The sequence below is a fragment of the Rhinolophus ferrumequinum genome, chromosome 3 (assembly GCF_004115265.2).
Source record: "Rhinolophus ferrumequinum isolate MPI-CBG mRhiFer1 chromosome 3, mRhiFer1_v1.p, whole genome shotgun sequence".
NCBI lineage: Eukaryota > Metazoa > Chordata > Mammalia > Chiroptera > Rhinolophidae > Rhinolophus > Rhinolophus ferrumequinum.
Genome location: NC_046286.1, coordinates 51,473,031 through 51,498,738, shown reverse-complemented (window position 1 = coordinate 51,498,738; position 25,708 = coordinate 51,473,031). Strand labels below are relative to the sequence as shown.

General features: G+C 35.1%; 1 protein-coding gene and 1 long non-coding RNA gene across 6 annotated transcripts in view; one reads left to right on the top strand and one right to left on the bottom strand.

Annotated features, from left to right (window-relative positions):
* FUT9 (fucosyltransferase 9) overlaps window positions 1–25,708 on the bottom strand; it is a 165,415-nt gene that overhangs the window by 14,521 nt on the left and 125,186 nt on the right. The gene's annotated exons all lie outside the window — the stretch shown is intronic.
* The window catches only part of LOC117020376 (uncharacterized), a 282,171-nt gene that overhangs the window by 149,510 nt on the left and 106,953 nt on the right, over window positions 1–25,708 (top strand). The window contains exons 1-4 of one of the 3 annotated variants that reach the window (XR_004422680.1): window positions 5,684–5,720; window positions 9,585–9,667; window positions 13,509–13,607; window positions 16,136–16,171. This is a non-coding gene — a long non-coding RNA (uncharacterized LOC117020376). Of the gene's footprint in view, window positions 1–5,683; window positions 5,721–9,584; window positions 9,668–13,508; window positions 13,608–16,135; window positions 16,172–25,708 lie in introns of those variants that run through there. The other 2 variants (XR_004422682.1, XR_004422681.1) reach the window with 2 other exon arrangements.

The following is a 25,708-nucleotide window of genomic DNA, read 5'->3' as shown; positions in this document are numbered from 1 at the left end:
GCTGATTAATCATTGAGAGATTCCCTGAGAAGAAAATTTTCTAAATTCTGCTACTTGGGTCCAAGTTGCTACTCGGGATCCTGGGCTGGGTTCTTCAGGTATTCCTTCAGTTCCAAGAGCTACTCTGTAAACTTGCAGTAATTTCCTTTTTGTTTACAGTAGTTATAATTGATTTTATTTCTTGAAACAAATAACCCCCAAACCCTAATTAAACAAAAAATAATAATAAGAAGAAAACCTGATGATCTCCCCTCCTCCTTTTTTTCTTCTTACAGGATATGACGTATATAACTTGAATCTTTCAAAATATGTCCATAGTTATCTGAATTAAAATAAACTATCTGTACATTCTCAAAACAACAAACAAATCTTTTCACTTTATGTTAAGCCATAGACTCCACCCAGAGTTTAGGTATTTGACGGTAGGTGGTATCTAAGTGAACTATCAGTGACCTCTTTAGGCAAGCTCAGTGACCAGTGTGTCCCCCATATAATCATTATGGTGTTTAGTGCCATGATATTAGCATAGGATTCTGCAAAAGTCTCCTGAACGTTGTAATTTAAATTGCCTGATTTTATTTATTTTGGGGGGTTATTTCTTTTTATTGTTTTGTTTTGTTTTTACTTTTCCCTATGATTTTTATGCTAAAATCCTTTACAAGAATAAAAATGTTAGCCATATAATTTCTATACTATGTACCTAACTGTATCCTACCTCAAAGGACTAAAAAAATGTATATATTCATCACTTCACTTTCAAAGATTCCCTCGGTACCTCACATTCCACTGAACTTTTCTCCTGGGCATTCCTGCTCTGAGTTCCCACAATTCTCCCATTAGATCTCCAGCCAAATGCCTCCTGCCTTTGGGAGAGATGCCATTTAGTTTTTGGCAAGAAGTCACTGGTTGATGTCTGGAATGCTATCAAATTTGTGTTTGTGAACTTTTCTCAAAGACCTTTGGATATAATCTCTCGTATTTCCAGGGGTGAAAGCCTCTGTTTTACTTCCTCCAAACAGTGGAGAAGCTGATACCAAAATATGCCAGCTTTAATCACCCAAACTTTAGTCCTTTTCCTGAATATTCTTCAGAATATACCCTGGCACATACTAGAATGTCCTGACTTATTTCTGCAACGGTTTCATCTTTAGGGATATTACCACTAAAATGCTCAAAAATGTTTCTCTTGTTTTGCTTTCATTTTGTCTAAAACATTGGTTGCATTTGCTGTGCAAGCTGCCAATAGCCACTTTTCCTGCACTACAAACTCCTTTATCTTGAGCACTTTCTACGTTCACGCTCTTTGAAATTTTCTTTTCAGTCTTTTTTAAGTTTGATCTTTAATCTTCTCTTTTCTCTCTTTGCTCATAATCATTAGTTCTTAATTGCTGTCTTTATTCGTATCAGAAGCTCTATTTACAGGCTTCAGCGGAGGCTAGAACAATCAGATCTGACACTGAGCCCAAGTGTAACTTGGCCCATGTGCCACCTGACTATAGGGAATAGCACAGACAGGGCCCAGGGGGCGCTTTTCTGGCATTTTCCCAGAACATGCTTTCTGGCTTCCCTGGAGGCCAATAGTCTTTCATAATTTGGCTGTCAGTACCAGAACTTTCTATGATTGTTGTCAGGTTTCAGTCCACAGTAGACAGCCAATGAAAGTCAAGGTAGCCTTTTAAAAACAATTTCTCATTTTTGCATGATATATTACTATGTGTTCCTGACTCTGGAGAAGAGACTTCCTTTCACATAAAAGTAGAGCAATTTTTAACCCATTGGCTTCTCCTTGATATTTCTCTGTCCTTCAAATCCACACCCAACCCAGCACCAAATCCTGACAACTTTTCCTCCTAAATATTCCTTAGATTAGTTGACTTCTCTCCATTTCCCTAGGTCAGACATCTAGCATCTCTTGTATAGATTGCTACATTGTTTTTTTAGTGGTCCACCTGGCACTCACTTTTGATCCTTTCAATTCATTCACGATGAAGTAGACCAGGGGTTCTCAAAAGTGTGGTCCCCAGACTGGCAGCCCAGCCTCAGGATCACCTGGGATCTTGTTAGAAATGCACATTCTCCTGCCCAACCCCAGACACCTGGAATCAGAAACTCTGGGTTGAGGCAATGTAGTTTAGAAAGTCCTCCAAGTGATTCTCATATACACTAAAGTTCACGAATCCCTGCAGTAGAGTGATCTTTTCAAACCGCACATCACCTATTACTCTCTTTTTAAGGCCCTTCCATGAATTCTAACTGGTTTTAAGATAAAGGAAAAAAATCTTACTGTGGCTTAAACCACCCTGGATGAGGGGGACCTTGCCTTTGTCCCCAACCTGAGTGCAGGCCAAGCTCCCTTTCGCATTCCCTGCATTGCCAAGCCTGGCCCTTTTGCATGGGGTTCCCGCACCAGGTTTTCCCTGCCCCTGGAAGTTTCCTTCCTTTCTTTGTTGGTTTGCTCCTTCTCACTTGTCAGCTCTTGTCTCCACTGGCAGTTGCTTATGGAGGGATTCCTAACAACCCTTCAATACTTCCCCCCACACACACACACTAAATCAAAGACCCCTAGTATATGTCTCAAAGTACCATGTGTTACTTTTGCATAGCACTTACTACAGTAGCAAATTTACCTCCATATGTCTGAGTATCTGACTAATGTTGTTGCCTCTGTTGGACTGTAACTAGGCTCACGAGGTAGACATTTGGGTATTTTTCCTCAGGATTTAGTCCCTAGTGCCTACTCAGGCTTGGCATATACTTGCTCTTAACAAAAAATTTTTTGAGTGACCAAATAGCTAATAATTATTGAGTATTTGCAGTATTCCAGGCACCAGGTTAAACTTTTATATAGATTTTATCATTTAATCTTTGGAAAAAAATATTTTGTTCATTTAACAAATAAGTATGTATCACTTTCCATGTGCCAAGCATGGTTCCCATAATGAGCAAATGAAATGTACACCACAATTACATGCATATTTACAGATGAGGAAGCTGATGTGCATCTATTTGTCTCATGTCACACAGTAATTGGCCAGGCAAGATGTCGACACTAGCAGCTTGACTCCAACATGCGCTGCTTTAAAAACGTATGTTGAGAATTGAGATTCCAGCTTACAATTGCAAAGAACTCTATGAATTATAGGAATGAAAATTTCTTTTATGTCACATATTACTCTGGAGCCATTTTTCATTAGAACAAACTAAATTCACCAATACTTCCTTCCTGCTCTTATTCTGGAAACCAGTGGATGGGAACAGTGGGTCCATAATACTACAAGTTTCAGATAATTTTCCTCCTGCCCTCAGGAGTGTATAGAGAGATGGATCAGCACAAAGAAGAGTCTAACTTTGTTTTATTATTGGGGTGTTTATAAACAATTCAAGGAATACCAACGATTATTGACACATTTGAAATTGCTGACCCAAGGCCTCTCTGATAACTGTGTTCCTGCTAGCCACACTCACTTTCAGATGAATTCCTTATGTGCTGCTTTGTTGAGTCAGCTTTAAAAATTAACCTGAAAGAGCCAGGTTGCCTAAAAACAATAAAGGTAGAAAAAGGGACTACATTACATAAATTCTCAGCTATATCGCAGAGTATGTCCAAATAATGTAATCAGTTAATATTTTTTAAAGATTTGTAAGTATTTATTTTAACCTTTACTTAAAATAGAATAAAGAATCCACTCTCTATAAATTGTATATTCCAAATTCCTTGTCATATAGTTTTAATGACCGCATTATGATAGTGTGAACTTCTCTTCTTCAAGTTGTCCCTCAGTGGTTTCCGTAAAAGATGATGGCAGTTTCATGTGGACCCCAGACCTACCTGGCAGCAGCAGTCCTCATCCACTCTGTTTTTTTCATCCTTTGGCTACCACTAGTCTGAGAATCCTTTTGCTGCAGCTCCACTTCTCCTCTTAGCCATTGAATATGTTGGCCTAGAACCTCAAATCCAGCTGTGCCCTGATCTCTAACCTGCTGGGTGCCAGAGTTTCTGGGTTCACATTGCAGATGGAAAATTGGTTATTTGAATCAAACTTTGTTACTCCAGAAGCTTTGAATATACCAAGACACTCACAATATCTCTCCCAGAATATTTCCCTTCATTTCTGGTCCTCTATTTGCTAACAGTAGAGGGCTTTAGTCCAGTTTACAGGGCAAGGGGGTGAATCCATGGGAAACTAACTGCTCTATGTTCCTTGGCTCTCTCCTACACTTTTTCCTCTGCATAAAATTCTTGCTCTTCCAGTTACAAAGACAAAAATGAAAACAGAAACAAAACACCATCATGCATATCAAAGGATATTAACAGATACTAAGAGGAAGGATGCAGGAATAAAAGAAGGAATATCTATCTATACAGGTAAACCCTGTATTAGATGGACATTGCCATGACAACAGTTCCTGGATTAGACCAAATTTTGAAGGCTCTTTGGAACTCATGTGAAACTAATTAGCAGCAGCTATACTAGGATTCAATAAAAATGCATCACTATAGTTAATAAGGAGCTTCCGAAACTTTAAGTTAAATCTACAATAAGAGAAAAGGCCAGTCAGAACTAAAATAGACAGTATGAGCCACAAAGAAGTCAACAGCCTCAGAGACAATATGATAAAAGTGTGACTAAAGAGATTGTAGGAAAGAAGCAAGTTTAATCAACTTGCCAATGAATAATCTGGAAATGAACTGATTGATTAACATATTTAACAAAAGATGATATTAGAAGAAACGTGGAAAGGGGGAACTCAGAAGTAAAAAAATCTAAGAGTGAGGAACCCTTAATCTTAAAGATACAAATATTCCATCCATGGAGGGAAGAGCTTCCATTGTATTATGTAATTAATCTGGCCCCATTGGCATCTTTCTCTGCAGCCTGAATGATCCATTCTCAAGGACCATTTAACTTTCTTACTCTGATTTCATTCCTATTAAATAATCTTTTGAATATTTAGTTCATTGAATAGTTGAATATTGAAAACAAAGCACCATATTTCGCAAACAATAGAGAAAATAGAGGCCATCAAAAAGAGACTAAAACAAAAGAGAACACACTTGATACCGCCCCTCTCAGCAGAAAAGATAACTGTCCTTCCCATTGAAGGCTTATTCCTCCACATAATTCTGGAGTAAGTAGCAAAGTGACCTTATTCCATTTATTCTCTCTGGTATTTCCTACATTTTCAAGTTTGATGTCTCTAGTTGTTGTTTTCCATTACAATTTAAATATAATCACAATTCTTTTATCTCCTGGTAAAGTACCTCCACCCTCCCAAACACCACTCCTATGTCATCTCCATCTCTACAAATAGCTACGTCATCCATACACCTGCCTAAGCCTCCAATTGGAAAACATTATTTATTTTCTCTACTCCCTTAACTTGACATCTAGACAATTACTACATTTAGTCAATTGTAATACTGTAGTTTTTATGAAACCCCACTCCCTTTTTCCTTCTATTGTCACTTCATTGTTTAGGCCTGCATTACTTATTTCCTGGATTCTCGTAATGAACTATTATCACTGATATTGTCCTTGCTTTCCTCCAATTCATAGTAAACACTGACTTGAATGTTTTCCTTTTTTTTTCTTTCCATTTTTTTCTCTTTCAAAAACGTGTTATTGTAAAAGTACTGTTGGAGAGGAAGGAGTTAAAGCACCTAGCCTGTGATCTTTCCCGATGGAGATGCTTCTGCGGAGTGGGAGGGCAGAAAGCAGGTGACCTGATCTAATGTCCTTGTAAACATGATAATTTGACTCCCAGATTAACAAACTTACAATATTTTCTAAAAGGGAGAATTCTTATCTCTGAAACACTTTGAGGCAGATGTTCTTGGTTTAGAATTGCTAATTGTAAACAAACCTAAACTTGGATTGATTTACAAGGCATAACTCCCTAGAGAATGTCGCATAACTACACATTTTATAACTTAAATGCTCCCCACTCTGTGCGCTGACATTGAGATGTTCTATAATTTTGGACCAGAGACTATGTGTAATGTAAACGGAGGACCTATGGAGCCTATTAGGATGTTTCAGAGTGCTCCCTGGCTCTTGACAGATTGCAACCTGAAAATATTGATTTGATACTAGCACAATCCAATTCTTTGTAGTATCTTAACATTTACTGTATACAATTCTGAAAATCCACAAACCTGAGGAATGAAAGCAGCTTATAATACAACTCACAGAAATAATATTTTGTGTTTTTTCTAGTCTTTATTGAATAGATCTATTTAGTTATCTTAACTATTTACCTACCTTGTTTCAATACCAACAGTGTATGCCATTTTTTAAACAATAGTGAGAATCAATAGATTTTTCTTTTGCTTTTTATTTTTCAAACTTAAAGTTGTATGCATTTGCTCAAGTTACCAAAAAAAACCCAAAAAACTTGATTTTTAATGGTAGGATAACCTTTCACTATAAATGTATCATAATTTATTCACCATTCATTGACTGTTGGTCATAATGATTAGTTTTACTTTTTTTCTAATATAAATGTACCACAATATGCAATTTATACAATGAATCTATAACTGGATTCTGATTATCTCCTTAGGATTGATTATCTCCTTAGGATTGATGTAGAAACAGGGGAAAATTAGATGAAAGAGTATGAACAGTTTCAAGGCTGTATATCCTTAACGAAGATGTAAGAACTCCTGCCTTTTCTTAAAAAAGAAGAGAACTCTTATTAGAATCTAGAAAAAAAATGAATGTATCTTTTAAAGTATATGTGCTTCTTTTGAATTTCACAAAAAAATTATAAAGTGTTAAGTTTTTGCTTTATTCACTTTTCTTCAGTAACAAGTGAAGTAAGCTTTTATGTGTTGGCTATTCATACTTATTTATCAGTGGATTGCCCAGGTGTCTATTTTTGAAATCACTTACTGTTTAACTTGCTAAACTGAAGGAACTTTTTATCAGTTATACCTATCAATTATAATATCTCTTTAATTTCATATTTATATCAAAGGTTTCTTTAAGTTGTCTTTTGATTTTGTTTTGTCATTTAGGGTATACAAAAGTTATTACATTTTATGTAGTTAAGTATACAAGTATATCTTTCTCCCCATTGCTTCCCTTTGTGTTTATACTTAGAAAGCATTTCATAACTACAGATGAGTCAAATCAGTACGCTGTTCAAGGTTCTAATTGTAACTTGTTTTATATTAGACTTTCCAGTTCTTTGGAATTGTTTTCATGTTTCATACATAGTAAGGAACAATTTAATATATTTTTCAAATACATAGCCAATTCTTCCCAGCATTATTTATTGAATAATCTTTCTTTTGCACAAGTTTCATGATGCTTTATTTATCCTACAATTTCAGGTGCATGCATGAGTTTTATTTCAAGAATGTCTATTCTGTTCCATTGATTTACCTGTTGAGTATAGTGTTGTGGCATGTTTGTTTTTGTTTTTGTTTTTTTTAAATTTATTTATTTTTTTAAAATTTATTGGGGTGACAATTGTTAGTAAAATTACATAGATTTCAGGTGTGCAATTCTGTATCACATCATTTATAAATTACATTGTGTGTTCACCACCCAGAGTCAGTTCTCCTTCCGCATGTTTTAAATTGTTTATATTTTCCCCCTTCACAATTTTTTTCTTCAACTGTATAAACCTGTTTATTCTTCCATATAACATTATAATGTTTGTCCAACATTTTTGTTAACTCCATCCTTAAAAAAAAATCTAGTTAGTATTTTGAAGAAATATTTCATTATATCTATTAAAATTATTTGAAAAACAATGACATATCAAAAGTATTTGTTCTTCTTAATGAGAACATACTATGTCATTCTACTAAAATTGGTCATATTCCAGAGTAAAGGTTGGTGTCTTACGTATAGAACATTTCATTTGCTTGAAACATTTCATATTTTTGTGTCTTTGTTGCTGTTGTGTCGAATATCTTTTTTCCCCTCATATCTTCTGATTATTTTTGAAATAGAACAAAACTAATGATTTTGCAGTTTTATATTTTATTGGGACACTACAGAATTCCTATTAACTTTAAGCATTTTCTGTTGGTTTCATTGAGCCCTTGAAATATGTATGCATAGCCTTTGTAAATAACATGTATCGTTTTTCAATTTTCAATCGGTAAAATACATTTTTCATGGCTTAGAATTTTTGGAATAATGTTAAATAATAAGAGTGATGGTTGGCATCTTTGGCACATTTTACCTGTAAGATAGGGATACTATTCTCATGTTAAGGAAGTTGCTTTCTATTCTAACTTTAAATCAATTACTGACTCTATTTTTTTATTTGCTTGTTTCAATTAGCTATTTGTTCTTCTACTAAGAGTATCCTATGATTTTTCTCATTAGGTCTTTAATGTGCTATTTCCTTATTTAAATCTTCCTCAAAGTATTGACAAAACACTATACTTCCTACAAATTAGTGCTGCCTTTATTTAGGTATTTTTGTATACATACCCAGAAGTGACTGTTTTTCTGTTCTTGTTGTTATGGTGTTCTCTTAATTAAGTTTTAATATTAAGACTAGGCTATTTACACAAAGGGCTAGATGAAATAATAGAAGCATTGCAGTGTTCCTACCAAATTTTAAATGCAAAATAAGTGTGAAATGTTGTTATTAATATTTATTTTATGCAGCAGGTAGTACTACTGCGAAGATTTTGAAGCATAAGGGTTATCTTTCCTTTAGAGTTTGAAAGCCATAGACTTTGATCCTCCTCCTTTTTAGTTATTTGATAAAATTTCCAGTTATTTATTAATGTATTTGATTTTTTCCCCTATTATTTGAGTTAATTTTGATTATTTGCATTTTCCTCCAATTGTCCAGGCATCAAAATTTTCAAAGATATTAACATCTCACTTCATATAGTACTTAAAAAAATAACAGCAAAACAACAATAATAACCTCTGATTTTGTTCTTATGTCACTTCCCATGAGTCTAATTTTATTTATTCATGAAAGATTTGGACGCAACATTCCCTCCTGTTGGACTGAATGTTTATGTTCTCTCCACAATTCATATGTTGCATCCTTACCCCGCATCGAGTGTAGCTGTATTTGGAGATGAGGTCTTTAAGGAAGTAATTATGCTTAAATGAGGTTATATGGGTGAGGTCCTAAACAGATAGGATTAGTATCCTTATAAGAAGAGACATCAGAGAGCTCATTCTCTTCTACCTGTACCCGCAAACCCACAAAAAAGAGATAATGTGGGCACGTAGCTAGAGGAGGTCATCTGCAATCCATGGTGAGAGGCTTCACCAGCAGCAACCCTGCTGATACCTTATAATCTTGAACTGCCAGACTCCAGAATTGTGAGAAAAGAAATGTCTGTTGTTTAAGTCACATAATCTGTGGTATTTTATTATGGCAGCCCTATCAGACTAATGTAATTACTTATTGAAGTGTGCTACATTTCCACACCGTTAGTACAAATGTCTGTCACAGTACATACTGTATTGTATTGCTCAATAAACATTTCTACGTGAATGAAACCAATACAAAGCCATATCCTCTTTTTTGAATAAATGAACTTGCCATTCAATTACCCGTGTGTATATGTTAATGTGACTTATTCTGTTTAGGTTCACTGAAAAAAATCTTTTTTTGATCCTCGAAAGCAGAGAAACACATCCCGAATATCTTTCCTGTGGTGCCTGAGCCTCCGGTAAGTCTTCTCCAATATGATCTACTTGTCTCTCTACTTGACAAATATCTAAATGTAGTAGATAAAAAGGTAACAACTCACTATGTGTTCATCTATGACGCAAACTTGTTTTTACTTTTATGCTATGTGAGACAAGTGCTAGACGTTGTCTTTAAAAAATGTTAAAAGGAAGACCAGCCACTGGCTTCTGGACTATGTAGGACACATATTCTGTCACCAAGAACACCTGCTCTGGACCTAGCATGCCTGGGTTCTTATCCAGGATCTACATCTGGCTTTCTGTTAAATTTTCAGACAACATTCTCAACCTCTCTGTCTCAGTTATTCATGTGAAAAATGAGAAGGATACCTACATACTAGATTTGTCCCTGTAAAGTGAATTGGTACATGTAGACTACCCAGAGCAGTCCCTGGTAAACAGCAAGCACTCAGTAATTATAAACTCTCATATCTGCTACACATGCATGTGTAAAGCTTAAGACAGAAATTTTAAATTACTGAATATGAAGTTGCCACATATCGTAGTAGTAATAATAAATTTTTGTATTTCCACTAAGGTGCAGGGTTATAGGAGATTTTACATGGGGTAAACTAGTCACTTAACCACCAAGCAATCTGTCACCTCTCCCAAAGAAGAAAATGATTTTTACAGCACGAATGTGCACTACTTGTCATTGGCCGCATTACAAAAAGCAATTTGCTTCATTTTAATTTTGATTTTGTTTCATCCTTTAGAGTAATTACTGGACAATTATTTTGTCATAAGCGGTATGCTCATTAGGCAAATCTGGCTCCGTGAGATTAAGAAACTCATTTCCTCTGATGTGCTTTGCCCCTCTTTGACCTGCAATTTCTGAAAACATATTTTTCAGGTGTTCTCTTTTGTAATAAGTGATTTTTCACTCATTTTAATATTCTTAATTTTCATTGTTCTTGTTACTGAAATTTTATTTTTTTCTCACAGCTGGCAAACTAACTAACCCAAAGCATGTTACAAATGCTTATTAAATATTTTTAACTTCCTGTGCTTATATGACACAGTGTTATAAATGGCAATTATAATGAATATAAGTGAGCTCCCTTAAAGGACTTATAAGCAAAAAACGGAAGTGGTAATGTAAGGTACAAACACTGTTAAATAACACATACTTTAAAAGATGTTATCTTAAGAAAGACTTTCCTCTTCTGTGCTCCCATAGCTACAGTTCATCTCTCTTACATGGCAGCTGCATTATAAGGAAACAGAGATGATTTGCCTGTGTTCTTCCCCTATTAAACCCTAAGCTCCATGGCAGCATGAACCAAATTTATTTTGACTTTCTATTATAGCTACCTAGAACAGTTTCTGACACATGGGAGGCGTAAATGTCTACTAATTGACTAGATGAATGAATGAATGAATGAATGAATGAATGTTCAAGCAAACATTCTGACTTCATTTTATTTATTATTTTTTTTCCCCTTGTGTTTGGATGGAGAGGGACAAATTTTCTATGGTCACATGCAATATGGAATGACAATACCCAAGCTCCCAATATTTTGAACTTTCCAACCATAATAATGTCAATGCTTTAAAAGAGTGAGGTTTCTGTTCCTGTGGAATGAAGTAAGACTCATATCCTTCAAAAATTCCAAAGTTAGGGGAAGTGCAAAGCTTTTGTTTGTTTGTTTGTAGATGGCAACTCTGTGAATTCCAAATATAAATGAGATACTTAAGCAAAGGAATGTAGTATTTTTTCACCATGTGATTTTATGAATTGCTAACGTTAGATGCTGATGTGAAGCAAACATAGACACAGTTCAAAATCCAGCTCACATGCAGCAGTGAGAAGGGACATTGATGCATTTTAACTGTGTTTATTATATTAAATGACTTGCATAATGATAGCACTAGGATACCTTTAGATATGTAGTTCATATTCCTTCCATTTACATTTTAATTAAATAGTAAATCAAAAGAGGAATTGAGATTCATAAATAATTATTCCTAAAAATGATGGCATTATTTGAAGCCTAGAATTAGAGTTCCTTAATTAATGATTGTCAGGTGGAGGACAATGAAAATATTTGCAAGTCTTACATTGACTAAAGATGAAGAGATTTTTGAGCCTTTGTGTTGATGATAATAGAAAATAATTAAGACAATTTTTAGCTGAGATGTATCTTTGTGATCATCTAATCTGACAGTCTCATTTTATAGCTTGACAGAGTTATAAAATAGATATATAAAGTTAAAGTATTACCAATATCACATATATAGTGACACAATAATCATTTCAAATCATGTATTTTGGCTTCTGATCCAAGACTCTTTCCATAGTACAATATCTCTTCATTACATGAAGGAAATACATTTATGATACAAAGAATTCAAAACTAAAAAAAAAAAATGTCAAAATGAAACTCATCAAGTGGATTAGGATTAAAATAACTCAGATGAAAACAAAAATTGAAAACAGAAAAAATCCTGTCTGGATATTGAATTGACCCAGCAGCTTATCTTGGCCTCCTGGTACTCCTCCTTTTACTTCTTCCTTTTTCTTCACGATACTGCCATTGTCCTGAACCTTGCACCCAGACAAGTCACCAACAATGGTAGGTGGATGGCAAATTTTGTTCTTAATCCTGACACTCTTTTTAGTCCTTTTAAAAATGAGAGGTCCCTTACCTCCACACTGTAAGCAAACAAACACTGTCTATCAAGAATTGTTTCTGCTTTTGAGAAATGAGATGTGTATAGAAATATGTGTATAGAAAAATGTTTTTGGTGGATATGATTCTAACAGAAGAGCCCTAGTTAAAAAATATAACTAGTGTTATGGAAACATTTTCGATGGGGCAGATCCTATGCTGAGGACTTCATTATACAATGTCCATAAGATGGAAGGAATTTTAATACTTCCCTTATAAGATTGTTTGGAGAATTAAATCCACTAATAGATCAAAGTGTTTTAGAGACTACCTGGCATGTAGACAGGGCTTAATAACTGATAGCTGTTAACTATTGTTATCTCATCTAATCCCAATGATCCTGTGCAAAGGCTGAGAGATCATTAGTTTGGTCATATGATCAGAATTGATATTGGTGACTTTTGGGCCCAAACTCAGACCCAGGCTCTTTACCACTAGTTAGCTTCCTGCATCTTTCAGGAACTGTGGTTGAATGAGAAGTAGGGGTGGAGTCAGGGACTGCAGTGTATTTTCTTTTCTCTTACACAGTAGCTGGGCAAACTATAGCATGTTCTCTCAGCTTTAATTTTTTTTTTTTTTTGTCTCTAAACAGGAATAGCAACACCTACCCTACAAGGGTGGTTGTGAAGAAATACAAAGTAACGTATAACAGACTAATAATTAGAAACTGTGTGCACATTCTCCTTTTTGAACTTTCTCAGTGCATGACCTTTATCCTAGCTGGCCTACCTAAACTATCATGGGGATGGGGTGGGTAAGTTAAGATTTACTCAAGAAGAGATAAAAAGAGAAAGGAGGATGTAAAATTTTAGTTTCTGACATACTACAAGTCACAAATTCAAATACTATTTTGAGAGAGGACTTTTCAAATGCCTCTAATCTCTTTTTAACATATCAAGATCTAAGACTGGGGAAGCTCTCTGGGCTTTGGTCTAAGTGGGGGATAATAGATTTCAAGAAATAGACAATATTAGGGGAAACAAAATCAGTAGGATTTTTTTTTGTCCATAATACATGTTAAATTATCATATTGTAAATATAAAACACCAGGTGTTCCATCTTGCCGAATTCATACCTTTACAAGACAGATGGAAGAATCTTTTATCTCATAAAATATTCATTAATTTTTTCTTTTGTTTTTATTGAATAGACTTTAAATGAAGCAAGAACATAGTCAAGGAAACCACTGTTGATCACAAAGACTTTGAGAAAAGGACATGCTCAAGTCCCACCTCCCACAAAGTAAGAGGTAAGGTCATGTGGTTGATTCATCAATTTATTCAACAAATATGATTTGTTATCAACTTTATGTTGAGCACTATTCACATTGCTCTTGATATAGCAGGTAAAGAAGATAGACAAGTTCTCTTCTCTCATGCAGCTAACATTTTTAGTGGGGGATGGCAGACAATAAATAAAGATAAGTAAAGATGACAATCTCAGTTAAGGTAAGTTGTTTGAAGAAAATAAAATATAGTACTACAGAGTGACTAGTGTCTACATAAATTAGATGGTAGATATTTAAGGGGAGACATAAATGACAAATGGGAGCCGGTCCTCAGTGATGTGGAGAAAAAGCAATAGAAAGGAACTAAAGAAAATTGAAAAATGACTGACCAGAAATGCTGTGTGCCTTGTGGAACTGTTCCTGTATTACTCCTTAAGAGGAGTGCCTTCCTGACCCTCTCCACCAGTCCAAATTCAAACCTTCCTTTTTTCTATAAGCCCTCTCCCAAATCTGTAAAACCATTTATTTTGACTCTAGACCTTTAAATTTCCCCCCCAATAATGTTTTTAATATTTCAATGATACTGGGGAACGCCACACCAAATCATATATTATGTAAATATTTGTACATGGCGTTCTTATGTCCTCTGAGTAGACAGTTATCACTCCAAGAATAAGAATGGTGTCACTTTATTTATGCGTATTTTGTCCTTAACAGCAATCATCCTTTTGGGTAAATGGTATTTACAAAATAAGAATTTTGAGGCTTGGTAAAGATCAACCTGGACTTGACATTGACCCTGGCATTGTGAATTACTCATTAGATTTTCTGCCTCTAACACAGTTTTTCAATAAGAAAAGAAGAATGTCTCTGGGGTAATAAATAACCATAGCACCTGGCAAAATAGTGACAAATGTATGTTGCATAAGAATGAAGTAGTTGAAGCTGCTCAGATTTGACACATTTACCAATGTATCCTAGAAACACAATCCTTGGCTGAAGGACTTAAACCTGCTTCTTAGCTGCTAGTTGTCAGTTCTAAACCTTAAACTTTCGATGATGGTCCCTTTTTCCCCCTCCCCCAGTAACAAGTTCCCTTTCTTTCTTGTCTTTACTTTTGGCAGCAATCTCTAATCAGTGGTACTATGGTTCAGAAAACCACACTGTTCCGACTCTAATCTTCAAGAAAGGGGTCAAAAGCTTACAAGGATTGTGTACTTAATAAGCTGATCATGTCTTGGTGATGTGTTGTTTTCCAAATACAGAGATCAAATAATCACTTAAAATTGTGTTCAGACTCATGTACAATCACAAACAAGCACTTTGGCAGGAACAAAATATACATGAAAATGCATATGGTGGTAAATGGCAGTGTCTTCAAGAAAAACATTAAAGGAAATCTTTCATTCCAGTTAGCTCATACTTATGATTTGAGAAAATATTTTCTACCTTTAGAATTGTCAAATGATAGTCAACCAAACTTTTAATGAAAAAACCAGTACTTTTTCTAAGTATTAGAAAAATTGTTCTGCTAGGTGTTTGAGGACAGGATCTCAGGATGGTGTTTCCGGTCACTTGCCTAATTTAAGGGTTGGGATGAATGGCGGAAAACCAAGAATGAACATTCCTTGAGGTGATGGAAGTTCTAGTATAAGGGGATTAAAATTTTGCTGCACGGGCCCTCTGTAAAGCTGCTATTTAGATCTTTAAAGTATTTAAGGTTTAAAATATATGTAGTTTATTTTTTCCTGGACCCAGAACAATAAGGGTCATACATGAGATAAAATCACCTTGGGATGTGGATAATGGCAACAGAATGAGGTGTGTAGGAACCCTAAATGGGGAGTTTAAAAGAATCTAGACTGCATGAAGAAGAGGATGGGTGTCTCAGACAACTCGTGCCCACCTCACCTGCCATTCTGACCTATGCTTCAGTGCAGGGACCATCTTCAGCCAGCCTTCCACCAGCTGTGGAAGATGCAATCCAACAGTGCCTTTCCTTTGGTCTTGTACAAACCACTTACTGCTCTGAGTCTTCTGAAACAGTGTGGGACATTCTTGGGACACTGCAAAGTATTCAAAAATGCTAAGGAATCAATCTGCTCCAAATGGGAGTGGGGACTGATAGAAAGATGCTTTTGTCTTTCATCTCCTGGGCAAACAGCTCTGCCATATTTTGTAGGACTCCTCAGAATGTGCCATGGGCTTGAATGCCAGTCACCTGTTTGGTGGCCAGCTTTCTAACACATCCTGGAATAAGTGTGTGTGTCTTTCGTTTTTCACTTTGTGCTCCTGTTCCTTAGAATCAGAGGCTCCACAAAATTGCTGGCAATCTAGTCTTTGTCTCAGGCTTTGCTTTCGGGACTGAAGCTAAAGTAGTCGGGATTTAGGAGAAAAAGAAGGAAAAAAAGCAGGAGGTGTGAACCACATATTGTCCCCAAAACAGTAGACTTTTAATGGATTAATGTCCTAAATCAAGGCTACGAGTAATTTAGAGAAAGTGAGTTTTATAAAAAACTGTTTTTTTTTGTTTTTTGTTTTTTTTTTAGTGTCTGCTTAACTGAGAGAACAATCCCCAAATGCCCCATTCTCCATGGTTTCAAATGTGTTGTCTGAATGGAGAGCTACACAAATAAATTTCCTTCTAATCCCAGGAGAGCAGCTCTTTGTCATTATTACATACTTTATAGACTTCCATTAACTTTCAACAGAAACCACAGGAAAACCATTATCTTCAACTTATAAGGCAATGATTCTATGTGACAGTAATAATATTTCCTTATTTTATTCCTATTCAAAAGTAGATATGTATGTCCGTGTGTGTTTATGTGTGCATGTGTGTGTATGAAACAAAGATTGTATTCTAGTTTAACTGGTTTTAACAGGCTATCCTTTTTAAAAGAAAGCAAAGGACAGTTTAATTTTGATATAATGTAGCTTATGAGACAAATGTGTTAATGTGGGTTGTTTTCAGTTTATGTTTAGTATAAATCCCCACTGTTAACATTAAATCTTATTTATAACCTATTTTAAACTTCTGCCAGAGGCAGTCTTGGGTTTCTACATTTATCAGATAAAACATTTAACTCTTATGGATCACAATATCAATTGGACCTACTGTGCACATTGTAAACTACTTATACTCAATTCCCATGAAACTTAGCATTTCCATGAGATTAGGGTGGAAACTCAATTTTCATGCATTATTTAACATCATTGACTATAAATAAGAGAAAGCTTAAAATGGCAAAGTGAGTTTGAGCTTCTTGAAATGCTATTTATGCACATATATTTCCTTCTCTAATCAAAACTTTTACCTTTTTTCTTTGAAATATTATATCTGTAATTTCATTAGACATTTCAAAACACATCAGAATGCTAGCATTTTTCAGAATCTAATTTAGCTGGAACTGCAAATGAGTGCTATTTGTTTTCAGGGTTGGTTTTATTTCATTAAGTTAGAATTACTTGTTTTCTAATTACATGTGGAAATAAATAGCTTCTTCACAGGCTAATGAAAAAAATCACTCACTCAACTTTATTCCAAATGTATTTGGCTGAGAAAGAAAGTAATCTCTCACTCATCTTTACCATAAGAAATTAATTTCTCTTTCTCAACACAATAAAAAATGTTAATTTGAATTTCCCCAAATGAGTCAAAATCAAATATTTTTAAAGAGCAAAGGAGAAAAATTTGGTAAACATAGCATTAAAAAAAGATTTGAGTTATATATATATATATATATATATATATATATATATATATATATATCATCTTACTATACCATAAAAAAAGATGCAATCTTACCATTTATGAGATGTTTGGATCTTGAAGGTATTATGATAAGTGAAATAAGTCAGATGAAAAAGGACAGAAACCCATATGATTTCATTCATATGTGGAATATGAAACAAACAAACAAACAAATGAATGAATGAACTAAGAAAACAAAACAAAAACAAACTCATAGAAAAAGACAAAAGAATTGTGGTTACCAGAGGGGAGGGCATGGGAGCAGAGCAAATTGGGTAAAAGGGGTCAAATATATGGTAACGGAAGGCAACTAGATATTTGGTGGTGAGCATGCAATAGTGTATAGATATCAAATTATAATTTTCAGGTAATTTATATAATGTTATTAACCAATGTCACCTCAGTAAAAACGGTAGAACTGAAAGGGCCAATTTTTTTTTTAAAGAGGTTTGAACATGAGAAAAATTTTGTTTATGATACCTATTCATTTTAGAATAGTTCTTCAATTTTTAATTTAAAGAGAAGTATAAACTGTCTAACTTCTATAATAAGTAAAACTTCTTCCTGAGAGGTAAAAGTCTAATTCTAATCTTGAGAAGGAAAAACAAAACAAAACACAAGTCATAACAAAACCAAACCAGACACACACAAACACACACACACAATAAGGAAAAAGAAACTATGACTTTCTAAGAACTATGATTTTGTTTCATTTATTTAACTTAGCTGGTATTTATTGAGTACTTACTATGTACTCATAACTTTGAATCCTCAAATAACCCTAACATCCATAATAAGGACCTTATTTTACTATATTTAAATGGAAGTGAATTTATAATGCAACTGAAACTATCAGCACAGCTTAGTTTGAAGTTAGAATTGACATGATCATATTTGCTACACATTCATCAAAATTCCCCTAGGCTATATTAAGTTGCACATCAGCAGATACGGTATTCACTACTTGGTGGATCACTATAGTGTATGCTGTGGAGCACCACTCAGTGCCCCCTTTAGGACCTTGGCACTCATTCATTTCCCCAGTTGCTTGGCCTGTTGGCTACAATTGAGTTTCTCAATAGTTGAGCACTTCTCCCAAACTTGTTCCTAGATTTACTGTTTTGTCAAGGCGAGAGGACTAAGACCTGCCCCTCTTTGAAGCGCCATCCCATATCCTGAGCTCCTTTTGATCATGAACTTCCTGAGGTGGTTGTGTGACAGATCCCCTTCTCCCTCTATCTAATCTTATACGTGCCTTTGGTAGACATGACCAAGAAAAGAATCAGTGAGTTTGAAGATTTGTCAACAGAAATTGAAATGTAAAGAGAAAAAAATAATGAAAATAAATAGCCAGGACAGAACATCCAAGTACTATAGGACGATCTCAAGGGATGACATACACGTAATTAGAATACCACGTGAAGAAGTAAGAGAAAATAGAGCAGAAGATATGTTTGAAATAATATTGGTCAAGAAGTTTCCAAAATTAATGATAGAAACCAAACCACAGATCTTGGAAGTTCAGTGAACACCAAGTGGGATAAATACCAAAACTTTTATAACTAGGTATATCATTTTCAAACTATAGGTAATCAAAGACAGAGATAAAAATCTTGAAAGAAGCCAAAAGGGGGGAAAACAACAACAACAAAAACCTTACCTCTCGAAAAAATAATTGTAGTGGACTTTTTATTAAAAACCATGCATGCATGAAAAGAGTGGATGACATATTTAGTATTAAAAAAAGGGAAAACTCCACCATTATAGAGTTCTAAATCCTGAGAAAATATTCTGTAAAGTGAATGAGAAATAAAGACTTTCTCAAGACAAACAAGACTAAAGGAAATCTTTGCCAGAAGACCTGCCCTCCAAGAAATGTGAATAGAGTGTTTTCAGGGTTAAGGAATATGATATGCTGGAAACTCATAGTGCATAAGAAAAGGAAAAGTGTCAGAGAAAGAACAAATGAAAATATAATAAAATCTTTTATTTTTCGTATTCTTAAGTGAAAGGAACTGTTTAAAGTAACAATACTCATAAACTGGGTGACTGTATATATGAATAAGTGAAACTGATGACAACTCTGTCATAATGGAAGGGAGGAAGGAAATGGGAATGATCTGATAAGTGATCTTCACCACCCATAATATAATACAGTGTTATTTGAAAGTCAACTTAGATTAATTAAAAATGAAAATTGCAAACTCTAGGACAACTGCTAATTTTTTAAAAGTATGATTGATATGCTAAGAAAGGAGACAAAATGAAATCATATAAATTGCTCAGGTAAACCCACAGAAGACAAACAAAGAGAGAGAAACTAGAACAAGTGCAATGGAAACAGTAGCAAACATGGTAGCTATATCAATATCCAGCTACATCAATAATCACTTCAATGTGAATGTTCTTAATACGCCAATTATAAAAACTAAGACTCAATAATAGGTTGCTTACAAAAATCCTATTTTAGATACAAAGGCTCGCATAGTTTAAAAGTAAAGAGATGGAGAAAAATAAACTAAGAGTGAATAAAAGAAGGCTGGAGTAGCTGTCTTAGTTTAAGATAGCATACTTCACATTTTAAAAAGTATGGATAAAGATGGATATTATATAATGATATATTCTCCAAGATGTCAATTCTCCAAGAAGTCACAACAATCCGTAACATATATACATCTAACAATAAAGCATCAAAATACGTGAGGCAGTAACTAGAGAGAACGTCAGGGAGAAACAGAACAATCCACATTTATAGTTGGAGACTTGAACACCTTCGTTTCAATAATTGCTAGATCAAACAGGCAGTAAATCAGTGAGGGTATAGCCCTATAAATAAAAGCCACCTGTGGTTAGTGGCTGCTATATTGCTAGTCTCTTGCTGCTTAAAATGTGGTCTTTGGACCAGCAGAACCGCTTTGCTTTGGAGCTTATTAGAAATCCAGAATCTCAGGCCACACTCCAGACCTACTGAATAAGGAGTTTTGTCTTCAGCAAATACACAGGTAATTTGCATGCACATTAAATTTTGAGAAGCATTGTACTGAATCATCAGAGAAACTAAAAATCCTCCAGGATTAGACTGGGACATCTATTACTACTTAATCTAACGGTGATTATTAGCACTGTCTACTGGCGTCATGGATTGTATTTGGAGATAGGAAATAGTGACAACATGGTAGTACTGACATCCTTGGGAAGCTTTGAAGCAATATATGTTTACTGCTAAAGACCATCACCTTTGCAGGCTACTAAAAGTAACTTCTACCCAAAACCACCTATGGCTGTGCCAACAATAGATCATGCAAGGACTTAAATGGAGTCTTCATGCTCAAATCACAATATTCTATATGTGGTAATACCTCAGATATATGGAGTGTATCTTCTGGATAATTACACACATACAGAGTAGCATCAAAGTCAGAGAAGAGTTCACAGTGGGTGGGGAAGTAACAAAAACAACCATTGGCTTATAACAGATTATGTATATAACCAAGAACTGTCGGAGAACGGATGGCCCAAATAATATTCACAATATGCTATTAATGGACAATTTCCCAAATAAAAAGAAAATGGGTATTTTAATGATTGGTTATGACGGAAACACTAAGCCCTTCAGTGATCCAAGAGTGCATGGAGTCATAAGAGATAAGGAATGGGGAAAACATGAAGAAATTATGGCCTTTGTCCTTTGCTAATAGGCAAAACTACAGGGAAAAAAGGGCAGCACATACTCTGAAGAGATGCTGGGACACGGGGAAATGTTGTAAAATTTTGCAGCAGAGCAAACTACCCTGAAAAAAATCTCAGCAACCTCAGGGGAACTGAAGAATCTTAGACTTAAAGTTCTGCAGGACCTATAAGGTCTTGAAAGTATTTGGTGAAATCAGCAAGCTGAGTCCTGCACTTGACTTGCCTCAGAAACAGACTGCCTTCAGAAGGGGCGTGCTGAAGGCAGCTCTCATGGCTGATTCCCAGGCCGGGTGCAAGTATAGGGTAGCCCCCTGACCCTGTGATGATTTAATCAAGCACCCAGCCTGTTCCCCACTGCCCTGTTCTCTGCACAGGCAGCAAAGCCCAGCCAACTCTCCAACGATGCCACACGTTTCTGAAAGCTTGTATTTGCCAGGGAACAGATCAAAAGGTACCCTGAAATTTGTGTACTGTCACAATTTTTGCCAAAGTCTTTGATAACCACATAATCCTGAGCCTATTCTGGTGGTTCCTGATGGCTTTCCTATTTTACATGGTGTACCTGCTGAGAAACCATCAGCAAATCATGACACTACAGAATGATATCAGTCCTTCTTAGCTAGAACTCGTTACTAAATACAATGTCCCTGAATAGTAGAATAATACCAAATAATCTAGTTTGAAAAAAAAAGTCTTTAAATATTCTACCCTGAATCAATTGTTAAGTTTAAGCAGAAGAAGGACTGGCTGACTTGTTCAACATGCAAATATTTCTGATGGTCTTCAAAGAGAACATTTATTGACTGAAAGCTTTTCATCTTGAAGTTTTGGCATATTTTACCAGAGGTCTAGTGGATACAAGCAAATGCTTTGAAAGATAAAGACATTGTTTTCTAACTGGAAATGCCAGTTATCTGTACTCCAAGTAAAAGATTCTGTCAGTAGAATGCTCTTATTTCAATTTGGCAAGGCCATTCTTTTGCTGCATCAACTAGCAAGCTTGCCCCGAGGAAACAGTGCAAGTGCTTGTGCTATTTCACCATCTTGCTATATGACCCCACTGTTCAGACTGTGGATTAAGATACTACTGAGAATACACAATTTTATTACAAAAGGGATTAAATAAGAAATGCAACACATTTATGCAGACATATAAAAAGTTAAAACAATAATGGTACAATCTTCAGATATTGCTTGTACCTGGGATTCTGTATAAAGTCAAATATTAAGAAAAGTTTGGAGAACCTAGGGATCTTCTTGGGTGTAAAAAGAACTGTCACTTCTGTGACTAAAAATGCACAAACTGGATTAAGAGATGTAGAATTTCAACAATTTGAATTTTTTTTTTTAAAAAAAGAGCCAAATAGACATTTTAGAACTGAAAATACACTGTCTGAGATTAAGAACTCATTTGATGTGTTTAAGGATACATTGTGTTTGGAGCAGCATTTGGAGGAAGAAACTCAAAAACTCCACTAGCACAAATTCTTAGAGTGGTGAACCCCTCTCCTTCACACCCAATGATAAAAAGCATAGAGGAATGAGTGCGCTTTCTTACAGATGTCTGACATTCACTGTTTTAGTAAAACAAAAAAAAAGTTACAGGCACTGCTTTTTTTTTTTTTTTTAGGTCTACACAATGTGGTTTTTATTTTACAAAACATGTGAATTCATAGTTATGAATGTGTCAAGTTGTCTCTAGATCCCACAAATATTTGCATGGTCCATGAGTATTCATGTCTATATTCTGGCAGTCACCTCCAGTACCCAAACTATTTACTATTCCTTCCAAATAAGCTAAATTCAATCTATGTCTATATCTATATATTCATCTATATCTATATCTATATCTATATCTATATATCTATCTATCTATCTATCTATCTATCTATCTATCTATCTATCTATCTATCTATCTATCTATCTATCTGTAGCTATAGCTATAGTTATAAAGCCTATTCCTTGAGCTTGGTCTTTCTTGTGACAATCGTTGGTTTTACTCTGGTGTTACAAAGTTAAACTAATCCAATTTAATTTATTTACCCTATAGAAGTAGATGGAAGTTATCCAGGGATTATAATTTGCCTTTCCACAATCATAATTTAGAAAGAAAATATTCAGTCTTTTCTCTCTCTCTCTCTCTCTCTCTCTCTCTCTCTCTCTCTCTCTTCCTCTTCCTCTCTCTCCCCTCTTTCTTATGCACATGCACACGTGCGCACACACACAGAAACACTCACAATCATCATCACCTCATCATTATGATTATTTCTACCACATTAAGTAAATAATAAGTAACAGTAGAAAAAATCCAAATGTGATAATTATTTGCCATGGAAAAGGATATTTGTAATGCAAATGTGTTTATCTTATCAGTAGATCTGTACATTTTCATTTTTCCATGCTATCACCAAAGCCTATTTCCATAAATAATTAAGAACTATCTATGATGGTGAAATTATTAAAAATTATCAGTATACATTATGAAGTTGTCTTTCCCACATTTTTAACTGATTTGGGACAATTCAATGAGTCATCAAGTTGGATAAATTTTTACATTACATGCAAACAATCTAATAAATAATACCTTGAAAGTTTATAGCTCTTTATAGCTTTTGAAAGCTTTCATACGCATTATTCCAAATACAGTGACCAATTATTTCACTGGGTTGATCCTAGTGACTGTTACCCAGACCAGATAAACAAAGCCTTTGTTATTCAACTAGAAACACAGTCAGTGATGGAAATTAAAGCTATTTTTTTTTCTGCAAACCCAAACAGCATAACTGTGTGTCTGTCATCAGCACAAGTAATTATAATAGTTGCTGCAAAGATTGGGCAATCCTGAATTTTTTTCAAATTCCTTTCCATTTCTACCCACAACTCTTCACAGAGACACAATCTCATCATTGGCACAAATTTCAGAATTCCCAATTTTTGTTCAGTGTGCCAATAACTAAACTAGTGGTTTTCTCACTATTTTAAGCTTTGAGCTTTCTTTTGTATTGGAAACATGGTATGCCAGTATTTTTAAAAGATCAGTCAGAAAGCCTATAGGGACAAACAACTAAATAGATCTTTTATTTCTGTATAACTAAGAAGTGTCCCAAAGATGAAGCTGTAGTGCTTGATTCATCCAGTCATTCATTCAGCAGATACTGGCCTCCTATTAGACTGTAAATTAAAGTACTCTGCTAAGGATTTGAGATGATGGAAAGATGTATGGAGCTTGGATCCTGGCTTCAATAGAAGACAGCCTAAAGCACAAACAATAGTTTGAAATACCATGGGCAGATTTTACATGAGTAAAAGAGAATAAGTCAAAAATATTTAGGCTGTGTAATTAGCCTGATGCTGAAAGCCTGTATTAGGAGACATTTCTACAAATTACACATTTTTAAGTCATGTTACAGACATAGAGGTTGACCAATGCATTTGATCTTAGAGAACCTATCTTAATAATTTACACTGACATTTTTCATGTCCTACTCCATTCTATGATTTTCGGAAGGGAGTTCTAGAGAAGAGCTGCTTTTAATTATTCCCCCTCTTTGGATCAACTTAATGGCTAGAACGTCATCATTCAGAGCACAAAGTCAGGGATGCAGCAGGTATTCTATGAGCAAGTACTTAAAAATAAATTTAACAAATAATGTTAAAGTTCTGACAATTTACATGTAGTTGGCTGATGTAGGATAAAGGAGAGAAGAACTTGAATGTTAGTCATTAATGGTACAGAACGAAGTCATGGATACTTCAGGTGGTAAACCAGCAACAGAGATGCTAAGTTAGAGATCCTTTACTTGTCCCCAGAATATTCGGTCATCAAAAGAACAGAGCAAGTTTCTTGTTTCAGGGCTGTTTAATGAATATCTGGTCTCTAGAGTCACAGAAGAAGTGATTAAATAATTAAACACCAATCTCTTGTGCCCTGTTGCAAATGATTTCCACATGAGAAAAGTTAATAACTCCTCTTGCCAGGTCATGAATTCAAATAGATTCATATTTGATAGTTACAGCACAGTAACTTTAACTTACATTGTACCGTTACTGGCTCAATATCACACATCTATTTAGTGGAGAAAATCTTTCTGTCCAGCGTGTCCATTATGGTATGAGGATGATTAAAAGCCATTAAACTTTCACCCTGTTTTGAAAAAAAAATATTAGAAATAGAGTCAGTCTCTCTCTCTCTCTTTTCCTTCCTTCCTTCCTCTCTCCTTCCTTCTTCCTTCTTCCTTCCTTCCTTCCTCTCTTCCTTCCTTCTTTCCTTCCTTCCTTCCTTCCTTCCTTCCATTCCTCTTTCCTTCCTTCCTAAATATGACACATGAAATATAAAGTTAAGGCAAATAACATTCAAAAAAATGAACCAGCTACAGAGGAAAGTCCTAGACCAGAAAGAGTTAGACTGCACCTAACAAAGGCATGTTAAGAAACAACACTGGAAATTGATTGCTTTATCAATCAGTTATTTAATGGTAAACACACCTTGCATATAAGTTTCGCTAGGGCTGCCATAACAAAATGCCACAGACTTGGTGGCTTCAACAACAGAAATTTATTTTCTCATAGTTAGAATCTGGAGGTCCAAGATCAAGATGCCGGGAGGGTTGGGTTCTGTGAGGCCTTTCTCCTTGGCTCGCAGATGGCCACTCTCTCATTGCTTTTTCACATGGTCATT